Source organism: Mya arenaria, chromosome 12 (genome assembly GCF_026914265.1).
Source record: "Mya arenaria isolate MELC-2E11 chromosome 12, ASM2691426v1".
NCBI classification, from domain to species: Eukaryota; Metazoa; Mollusca; class Bivalvia; order Myida; family Myidae; genus Mya; species Mya arenaria.
In genome coordinates, this window is record NC_069133.1 from 12,614,346 (window position 1) to 12,626,702 (window position 12,357).

A 12,357-nucleotide genomic window follows, 5' to 3' on the forward strand; every position below is an offset into this window, starting at 1 on the left:
TCGACTGTCACTGTAACGATTCACTATATAATTTGACAATTTTGTTTCTATTACAAGTTAGGGAAATTGCAATACTTAAGTCTGTCTTGATATTTATTCACCGATAAAATAAATCCTCCCTTTAGTTCCGTGTTATTTCAACTGACAGAACAGTTTTGTGATTTCCTTGTTCATCACTTGTCAATAAAAGAAGTACATGTTCCAACCGTGACGTCACCGTCACTCGCAATAGTTGCCGTTAGAATGTTTTTTCATTGTTAAAACAATGTAGTTGTTTAGTTTAAACATATTTATTTTACAACGATTGTGAAACAAGTTACTACAACATTATATTAATCACTTTCGTTGGCACGATTTGACGCGAGAGTGTGGTCTTGTGTTGTGGGAGAAACAGCAGATCCCGGAGAAAACCCACTTGTCCAGCTTGGTGACCACTAACCAAGCTCACATGCGCCCAAGCCGGGAATCGAACCCGACCGGGTCGCCTAGGTGAGAAGCGAGTGCGCTAACCACTGCGCTAACCGGACAACCAAATGTAGTTGTGTTGTCCATGCTTTACACATTTCTCTCGGAAACCATGCAACTATGGGATATAGGTTTAGTTTTATTTCTAATTGATTTCCTTTCAATAATTATATAATATACGGTATGCTAACCGTCAACATGTCCTGAAGGTGAAGTGTGTCTTTACTGGAGAACAAAACATTTACCGTGTATAAGTAGCTAGTTCTAGGAAATGAAGGGGGCATATCTATATCTCGTGTTAGGAAAAGAAGGGGGGATTATATATATCTCGTATTAAGAAATAAAAGGGGCATATCAATACTTTATGTTAGAAAATAAATGGGTTATATCAATACGTTGTGGTAAGAAATTAATGGGGCGTATCAATCCATTGTGTGAGAAACTAAAAGGGGCATATTTATTCTTGTGTTAGGTAATAAAGGGTGCATATCAATTCCTTTTGTTATGAAAAATAAAAGGGACATATCAATACCTTGTGTTAGGAAAAAAAGGTATATCAATACATTGTGGTTGAAATTGGGCGTATCAATACCTTGTGTAAGAAAATAAAGGGGATATATCAATACATTTTGTTAGAAAATTAAGCGGCATATCATTACCTTGTGCTCGGAAATAAAGGGGTCATATCAAAACTTTTTGTTAGGTAATAAAGGGGGCATATCAATATCAAGTTGTATTTAACAATAAATGGTGCCTATCAGTACCTTGTGTAAGGCAATAAGGGGGCATATCAATACCTCGTGTTAGGAAATAAAGGGGGCATATCAATACCTCGTGTTAGGAAATAAAGGGGGCATATCAATACCTCGTGTTAGGAAATAAAGGGGGCATATCAATACCTTATGTTAGGTAATAAAGGGGAAACATCAACAAATGGTGCCTATCAATACCTTGTGTTATGCAATGCAGAGGCATATCAATACCTCGTGCCCAGAAAGTACCATCAGGGAATATACATAATGGGCCGAAAATCGGCGTTAATCGAATTTATCGGGTCGTCACTGCTTATCCGACGATCGGCGACTTTGCACCGGTTTTTCGATTATTTTTTTTATGAACATCATGTGTTGTTGTTTTTTACTTTGAATTACATGTGCCACCTATAATTGGCTCACCATGTAACGGAGACGAACATTTAAGTGGTATTTACTTGAATGAATATTCAGTTGGTAGCCTAGATGTTCATATTAGTGATTATCATATACTTATTGTTGGTGATTTAAATGCCCAAACGTCAGATAAAGATTTTAAGATTTAAATGAGTCTATACCCATTGACGAAAAGGGAAATGTACCTTTTTGAGTGATCAAGCTGAAGTTTTATCAAGTACTTGTTACAAGCGAACATCACATGACACAGTGTGTAACCCCCAAGGTCGACACTTACTTAATTTGTGTAAGACGTTTCCATGCTTACTGGTAATGGCCGAGTTGGTGATGATAAATATATAGGTGGCTATATTTATTTGGGAAGTGGTGGTAAAAGTGTTATAGATTATGTATTGCTATGCAAGGAACTATTGGAATGTTTCATTATTTTTTCAATTGGTGAAAGGACAGAATCTGGCCATTTGGCTCTTGAAGCTGTTATTAATTCTAATGTCGGTTGTCATTACAGTAGAGGAAATGAAGCTAAAACACATATTAAGTATGTATTTAATGACTGTACACTGCCTAGATAAAGACAGAATAGTGTAGATATGTTTAATTCCTATAAGATGACTAACTTATTTGGTAGCCTTAGAAATGTGTCAATCGATGTTGATGAAATATTATGTTCAATTTGAAGTGATTTCAAAAGTTGCTTGCAAAGTGGTTGTAGCACATCCAAAACGATTGATGCTCGCCAAAACCGACCCCCTTTGTTTGATAAGATGTGTTATAATCTAAAGTCAGAGAAACTCAAAGCCCTGAGAAACTTTCACAAAGTGGGCACAGAGGATAACTTTAATGTATATATCGACTCAAAGTGTCGTTTTAAAGACACGTGCGATACGAAGAAATATCATTATTATAATATAAAACTCGACGAACTTGAGAAAAATGTCAAATAATCCAGATCTTTCTGGGGGAAAAACTCATAGCCTTATCTGGTAGACAGAATATATCAAACTCTATATCTAATGACGACTGGTTTGAACATTTTGAGTCCTTGTTTAGCACTAATATTGAAGTGGCAGATTTACACGTGAATGATGTCAATTAAGATTTTGACGAAAAAGAAGATGCTTTATGTATGAAATAAAGGATGAGGAAATACTAAGCAGTGGCAAAAGTCTTAAAGCATAAAACAGTGCCAGACAAGACGGAATACCCACGAACTTCTTTATTAACGCCCACGAGACTTTTAACCCTATTATGTTAGCATTTCTTAACTGGATACTTTCAACGGGCATATACCCACACTATTGGAGCATGGCGAGCATAGTTCCCATTCATAAAAAGGTGATTGTAATGCTTTAGAAGCTGCTATACAAAAACATTATCCCATAAACGCGGGAAATTATTCGTGGCGTTCGTCAATTTCAAAACTGCGTTCGATTCTGTCCTTAAAGGCAAACTATGGGAAGTTTTGATAAATGCGAACGTAAAGGGAAATTTACTTAGTGTCCTTCAAGGAATGTATAAAACTGTCCGTGATAGCGTCCGTACCAACAGTGGATTGACCAACCAATTCGATTGTAAGCTTGGCCTGAAGCAGAGTTGTATGGCTTCGCCGAAATTGTTCACGTTCTTTATCAACGAACTAGTTTTATACTTCAGAAATAGGTGTACGAGGGATACAATTACGGCCATGCGATATTGACATATTTAGTCCTCTGTTCGCTGATGATGTGGCTTTCATGGCGGACACAATAGCTGAACTTTAAAGACAACTGCGTTTGGTCCAGGAATTCTGCCGAGATAACTTTTTAACAGTGAACACACAACAAACCAAAGTCGTGGTCTTCAAAAACGGGGGACGTCCTTCACAGAACGAGAAGTGGTACTATGGGGGCAAGTTATTATCTGTTGAACCAAACTTTTTCATACGTCGGAATAACATTTTCTCCCACCTCAGATAAGTGGATCCAAAAGTTTAGCCATGCTAGAAATTCTTATCTTGCCCACGGGCAAAGATAAATCAACTACCCGAATGGAACTCCGGTTTTATTGTTAGCACACAATTACCTCCCTTGTTGAAGACTGTCGTCTGTAGCATCATGGAAACTTTGTCTTGTGGCAAAATTTAGAATGGTAATTTATTTTTTTTCGCTTCAAATGACACCATAAAAAGTTTTCACGCACCATTCAAGAAATAATGCTGAACTCTCCTCAGAACTATTTAAAGACCGATTTGACTATTAACATAATCTGCGCGCATATCCATGACAACCACGAATGATCACATATCCATACGCATTTATTTTCACTACGCACAAAAGAGTTCCAGCCAAAAAATACATTTTTACTGTATTTGTTTCACTGAGGTGATAGAAAAAGCACATTACATAACCGCTCGCTCGGTAAACCTCGTTTCCGCAAAACACCCTACGCTAGGGTTGGGATGAACCTATCTTACACTCTCGACCATGGAAGATACTTATATTCTTCATCACTTTCATTGAATTACATGGCAGAAGATAACAGTGTTAAAGGCAAGAGGGCATTTAACAGTATTCTTTCATCCATGTACAAATGTGGCAAATTACCAATTACACTCTTTTTCAAGCTTTTTGACTCAAAGTGTTACCAATTATGTTATACGGATGTGAATTGTGGGGTTTTAAATCTAAAGAAAACATCGAACGTGTTCAGCGTTATGCATGCAAAAGGTGTATGTGTTCAAATCAAAAGTCATTAAATGCGTTTACGCTTGGTGATTGTGGGCGTTATCCACTAGTATTAAATTCATATGTAAAATGCATCAACAACTTGTTGAAAATCTTCAATGCCGGAGTCGAGATGCGTGAAACAAATGTTACAACTACCTGTTGGTCACTCATGATACGTTAGCGGTAAATTGGGCCACTGAGATAAAACGATTACCAGATAAAAATGGGTTTGGGTATGTTTGGACTATTTGTACCACTACCAACCGATTTCATTAACCAATTTCATTAACCAATTTCACACAATATCTCAATGACCAGTATGTACAACCATGAAGAAAAACCGTTGGACAGTCTCCAAAACTGTGTAAAAGATCTCACTGTGAGCATGAGCCGTTGACTATACGGAAATACAGACATAGTTATGCACCAGTCATTTGTAACCACGCCCCCCACCAGGTCCGGGATATACCGGGGATAGCCGGGGAAATGGGCCGTGTTTTTACCTTCCATATGGCCCCGCAGTGCCGGGTGAATGCGGTGGTTTTGTCTTCGCGTCAAATATAGTGGGGAATGGGCCTTACCTAGAGTCCCTGGGGTGCGGGGGCATTTGGCGGGTGTTTCACCAGCAGTTCACCAAAGTCAAAGTCCCCGCTATTCTCCGGACCTGGGGTGGGGGCCGTGGTAACAATTGACTGGTGCATTACGCACCATGTACTTGAACTAGAAAGAGGTCGGTATAATAATAATATCGCGCGAAACGAAAGATATTGCAAAGTCTGTAATTAGACTCAAGTTGAAACAGAGTATCATTTTATACTGATATGTCCAATGTTGCACGACATAAGGTCTGCATTCATTCCATTAAATTTATTAAGAATCATACAATCATATTTTTTCATATTTTGATGTCAAGCCGGAACGAGTCCTATGTTAAACATTAATCGTGTTATACTTACTCTGCATTAGAACTATTAATATTGTTAATACAGCAAAAGTTGTTGAAACTGTGGAAACATTGTTTACGGTTAGATGCTTGCACACACACACAAACTGTATTTTAATTTATATTTCACTTATATTCTTGTGTCAGGGGACGGAGGCCTATATCACAATAAACGGTTTTATGGTATTGTCTTGCCTTGGATTGCCTTAAATCGGCTTTATTGTCCTTGTATTTCGAGTTTTACTGCTCTCTAACTATGAAGAGTAAGGGCACTTAAGTTTCTTTCTTTTAATTTGTGTTTAACATGTTATAAGCACTACACTCACATAAAAGTTGTTTAAGATTTTGACTTCGGAAAAAAGATATGATAGAATGCACTAAAATGCACCTTTTCAGACTAAAAATAGTCAACTTTTTTATTTATTGTTATGGAACGAGCCAATTTTTGCGACAATCCATGGAAACCAGTTATATAAAACTGCTGACAAAAAATTAGATTGCAGATTTTTTATATTTAAGTTAAAAAATTGATGTTTAATGCATTCTTCTAAAACCGTTAGTAACGGTTTAAGCCATAAAACATTAATTTTCGCGAACAGACATATGAAAATCTGCGAGCTGATCTTTTGTCAGCAATATTTTATCATTGGTTTGCAGATTTTTACGCAAAATTTGCTCTTTCCAAGACAAAAAAATAAAAAAAGTTGTAAAAACGGTATACCTAATTAAGTAAATAAATACAGTAGTCATTCGTGGTATGGTATAAGGGAGGTAACTCGAAAAGCTCTCGATTGCTGGTATTGTTCAAGTTACATATCTTTTTATTACTCTAAAAAGGTGCGACCAAAACTCTTCGGGTTTAGGAGGTTTTAATAGCGAAATCTATGAGCTTTTATTTCTTAATGATATCTTATTATTTAAAGTTTAAATGTAAATCTTGCTTAATATCACACTCTAGGTGATATAACTAGTGAAAGACACACCGTACTCTGTTTAGATTACGGTGATTTTCTCAAGCTAGTCGAAGCATCTTTAAGCGCTAAAATCATCATCATCATCATCATCATCATCATCATCATCATCATCATCATCATCATCATCATCATCATCATCATCATCATCATCATCATCATCATCATCATCATCATCATTATCACCATCAACACTATCATCACCATCATCACCACATATCACGGGGCGGGGCGTCGCCGGTTGCGCCTTCAGCATTAACACCCACCGCCCGGATCAGCAAGTGCTATAATTAGTTTGTAATACAATATTAAACTTGATATGATGGACAAATTAAATGGCCATATCCTAAATCGGTTGTGATTAACTATTTTGCCATAAGTGAATTATTCATTACCTCACAAGTTAAGTGAGTATAATCAATCAAGAATTTTACAATGACGAAAAATACTATACACCGATTTCTGACAAACTCTTCACCTTAGTAATTTCATCAGAATGCCCATCTCTTTTCGGTAACTCTAAAAGTGATGCGAATTTAACACTCAGAAAATAGTGGTCAACATTTTATTTTGTCCAATGAGCAATTTTATAAATATATTTGTTTTTCAGTAAAAAAGAAGTCAGCCGGGATTTTTCCATCTTAATCAGGTGAAGCGGTAAATGTTAAACAACGCTGGCTGAATGAGTGGGTAGTATGTACTAACATAAAATAAATGGTCATAACGCCTAGTATAATAGGTTTGGTCACAAACTAGTATATTCACAAATCACGAGTTTCTCAAAATTGTAAAAAAAAATTTTATCACGAATGACACACATAAATTTGTGCAACAGCATGTTTTAGGTCAAGCATAAGAAAAGCATATCTCAGCATTTTGTTCACAAATGTTGGCCTTTATCGTTGGCCTCAATCGTTATCTTAATTAGCACTTCTCTTACTGTTTGTAGAAGTAATGTGACATCGTTTGTATGCGTGAACCTAGAACCTGGCCGCTTTATTATCTTTAAAGCTGCACTCATACAGATCGAACGTTTTGACATTTTTAAAAAAAAAATGTCTTGGAACGAAGCAGTTTTTGGGAAGATGCATGGAAACCAGTGATTTATGACTGCTGACAAAAAATCACATCGCAGATTTTTATATTTATGATAAAAAATGATGTTTCATGCATTTTTCTTAAAGAGTTAGTATTGCTTTTAGGCTTTAATCATTAAATTACAAACGTAAATATGAAAAACAGCGATAAGGGTTGGTATTCAATAAAGGTCTTCAGTCATTCTTATGGTCATACACCATTGACTTAATTCACTTTATTAGGCAGTTATTAATAACAAGTAATCCGATTAGCTACATCGCTCTTAGATCTAATTAAGACCAATATTGAATATCAACCCTGATCTTTTGTCTTATATCACTGTTTTTTGCAGATATTTACGCAAAAATTGGCCCATTCAAAGACAAAAAAAGAATAAAGTTGTCACAACGGTAATATTTGTGAGAGTGCAGCTTAAAGATAAGCTGGGAAGTTTGGACTAGTCATCAATCGTAATGCTTTGTTCTGTCAATCATGGAAGTTTTCAATGTCACTCTGTCATGCAGCCGAGGAATGACTTTAACAAAATGGTTCATAAATTTGAGAGATAAGAAGAGGTTCAGCCACGCACAGTTTCTATAACTATTGACGCGTTTATATGACTAGATTTACACACGGGGGCAAATTTACCCCAAGTCTGGAGGTGGGATAAGTTTTCCGCGTGGGTTTAATATATCATTTAAACGCAAAAAGTATATGCCCGCGGAGGTATTTCGATTTTGGCAAAGTGTAACTGTATATTATAAAATAAAACAAGGAAAGTGTTATAGATACATAGTTATTTATCATAATTATCAAACGTTTTTGTTTTTAAAAGTCTCGGCAGACTGTTTCTACAAAGGATTTATTTTCAGCAAAACAAAATCAACTTTGGGTACTTGGTCTATCTTTGAGACTCATATGCTACCAGAATGGAGTGCTAAACTTCCAAATACATTTGCTAAGCTATCGCACTCCAGTTTTTACTTCAGTTTATACTTTAAAGATAAGTGTTCAACCTAAAACACATACCTGGTACTTATTTTGTTGTTAGAATGTACCAAACAAGAACACGTGCATTCGAAATGTTTCCTCACAGCTCTTACAATTATAGTCTTTAAGACACACTATTTCTTTATTATGTGGCCAAAATTTCTGCAACATAGTTCATGAGAGTGGAGTTCGATTTTAAGTAAGTCATCACAGCTTATTCATTTTGTTTAATGTATTTTCAACACAAACTATTGGTATTTTATTCAAAATCACTCCTTTTCCATGTACATGTGTACATAAATACCACAGGGGCGAATGTAAGGCATATAAACGCAGCATATGTCGCATTTAAGAGTATTCATTTATTGTAAAGGTAGTATGTAAGAGCTCTCGCAACTGGTAATTAACTTATTCATCATCTATTTTGTTCATGAATTATTTATTGATTTTGTATTTTTGACGCATGCGGCTGATACAATATTACATCACCATTAATATTATTGCATCATGGTTTAGAATTATATGTTAACGGAGTCTGCGCATTGTTACAGAGTTCGATCAATAACTGCACAGTTACCTGGTATTTGGAAAAAATATACGACCACAAGTGGATTATGTGTTTATTAAGTGTTTCATAGTGTACAAGAAAACATTTTTTTTTTTATAATTCTCAGATCAAGTGATCACATTAGGGACTGAATCGCTCGAATCACATTTCTCGACTGGCAAAAACTGCAGTCCAAATACCAGGTAATCGTCAATATTAGTGCCTGTTAAAAAACCGTGGTAGTTGGAACAGAATGGTGTTTTGTGGGCATTTTAGCTGATATGTGACATAAGGAATACGCTAGCTTGTTCGGCTCAATTGTCTTCACGTTCGTGGGTATCAAACATAAATGATAAAGTTCGAAGAAGTTGATGTTTACAACTGAAGTGGAAAACAGGACGTATACTTAAGTGTAAGAAAAGGTTTGTTACAGGTTGCTGCTGAAAAAAAATAGTGGTTGGTAGGTAAATAACAAATATTAGAAATAATAATGGCAAACATTGGTAAAACCTTCGAATATTACACCTAAACCTCTCATTTCAGGTCAGATGAGCATTCATATTTGGTTTATTTGACTGAAAATCACTTGGGGTCCTTTTGGATCACCAAATCATGTCCGACAAAAATAAATCGATCGGTTGTAAAAAACACGGTCGGTCGTAGTTCTGGCTTCCATAACTTTAATGTTGATATTTATTTTGTTGATGTTTACTACACGTTAACACGTCCCAAAAGGTAATATATATCGTGTTCGCTGGAGTTCTTTAGCTAGGTCGGTCGGGTAACCCGAAATAAATCTTTTTTTATTAGACCTGATAGGCCTCTGAGCCAGCAAATGATAAATATCACTTACATTTATTAACGGGTTTCTTTGCTTCTTGCATTTACATTCAGTCCCTTAGATAATTGTTGACGTTTATGAAAAGACTACACACCAATGACTTCGCATGTAAATGTACGTTAAGGTGTTATATCCACACCTATATGAATATTGGTACTTGGTGACCCTATATTATTTTGGTATCATTTGAAAGGGTTCGAGGGGGGGGGGGGGTCCGAAGCTAATATAACAAACGAGCTTGTTTACATATCAAACATTTAATTTCAAAACACGTCTTTTACGTCAGAACTCAGATATAGAGCAGATATACAATCTGTAATAGCTATTTAGTATAGTGTACGTACTTCCGGTCATTGAATTACTTAATATTACATTGTATAAGCGGGTCGCCTGTCATCAACGTTTAAATGGACTAGACACCAGATGATACCATTGCAAGAAAAAAACCCGATTTATTTAACATTTATTTCTTTGTTTACAACGTATTGAATCGTACTTACTGATGTACATGTATCACATCGCTTACGACATATGTATCTTTCGCAGTTTTCGCATGTCACGATTTCCAATGCAAAATTTACTGGATTTGTCTACCACGTAAGTCCCAGCTATTCGGTATATATGTATCTGTGCTTACCACGGGACCCTCACATGCTAACTATACACACTAGAAACTGCGAAACCAGTATGCGCTACTTTTAAACGGGTAAACTCAGTTGAGACAGCGGTTTTATATTATTTTAGTCATGGTTGTTCGGCATCATACCAGCTCGTGCTTGTTTTGAGGAAATACTGTATTTTCACATTTTGGGTTCTTTTGGTGTCTAGTCCCTTTAGCATTAAGGTTGATTGAGCTTATTATCAGCTAATATGTGGCACACCCGGCGCGCACCTCCCCTAAAATTCTACCTTTTAAATTAATATAGGAGAGAAGAAGTATTCAAATACGCTTAAAATTCACCATTTCGAACTAAAAATTGTTCATGTGTTCATGGGGGGGTACCTCTTTAGCCCCCAGCCAACACCTCAATCTAAAAATGTTCGGTTCTGAGAGAGGGGCGTAAGCCGTTACGCCCCTAAGTTACGCCCCTCTACCATCAAATCCTCGATCCGCCCCTGTTTTCCCGATTTTATTTGGAAACAAAATCACCACACAGACTAATTCGGCAACTCACCTGGGTAATAACCAAACTTCCGACATGAAATGTAAACCTACAATAGAAACGAGATATCAGAAACCTAAAATGCATTTAAAACAATGACCGCTCAATGCACCAGTCAATTGTAACCACCGAGTCTTTCGGTCCATCCAATCCCAGGTAAAATATCCGCAAACTGGACAAACTGCTGGTAAAATACCCGCCAAATGCCCCCGCTCCCAAGGGAACATCCTAGATAAGACCCATTCCCCGCTATTTTCGGCGCGAAAACAAAACCACCGCATTCACTTGGCACTGCGGATCCCCCTGGTAGGTAAAACACGGTCCATTTCCCCCACTTTCCCCGGTAAACCCCCGAGCCTGGGGGGGGGGCGTGCTAACAATTGACTGGTGCTCAAGATGTTTTTTTCAGCTATTAAATACACGGTTACAATCTTGTCATTATTTATTATTTTTTCATAAATGCATTATTAAGTAAATACATTGTAGTTGAAGGTTAATCTCTCAAAATATATGTGTGTTATACATTTGTTTGTATTGATTTTAAATACGAGTGTCACTTTAAGAAAATCGAAGGATTTCACTTTGCAAATAGATCTGATCATGTGTTAGTCCATAAGGCCAAAAAAATGTTTGTTTATGGTAACCTTCCCAAAATTTCTAGGTAGGGATATATTTTTTTTCAAAATCAGTCGTAAGTACAGAGTGTTTTCTTGCACATGGCAGTCTTTCCTAAATTACTGTCATTGCCTGACTTTGTTTTATCATATAAACAATAATTCTGATTAAAATCTGCATTTATCCGCCCTTCGTAACTCTCTATTCGCTAATGAATATTATTTTGCTCAGAAACGGAAAAAAATAGTTGAGTTAGGGTCGGCGCATTTTTATAGGTAGGGTCGGGTTACCCGAAACAGACATATTTTATTAGGCCTAATGGGACTTAGATTATGTTATAATCAGGAAATTGTTGATTTAACCTTGAGTTTTATGTCTCGACTCTAAATGTACTTATATAAATATATTCTTAAGACGATTCTTTCAGTACGTCGAAGGTGAGAAAGTAACTTTTTTTTTACCAAAGACATATGTGAAATTGTATGTGCCGCTTTTAGACTTCATATTAAACTTCATTAACACTGCTTTAATACACCTTAAGTGTAACTTCCCATACAGTAATAACTACCACCAAACAAATAACGTGACAATATATACTATGTCAATTATCTTTAAGATAATTTCCTCAATGCGCCTTGAATAATTGAAATTTAATAACAACTGTCCAAAAACGAGAGCAAACTAATTGTGGCAGAGATTGTCAGGGGAGATCACTGCGTAGAGGTTGAAAAATACCATCAAGACACCAATGGAAAACCACTGTGAACTGTCTCGTCTGTTTCTATTTAAAGAAACTTGACTGTGGGGAGATAGAAATATGTTGGACGAAGATTTTAGACTTTTCAAAGTATTACATCAAAGCAATCAGTGT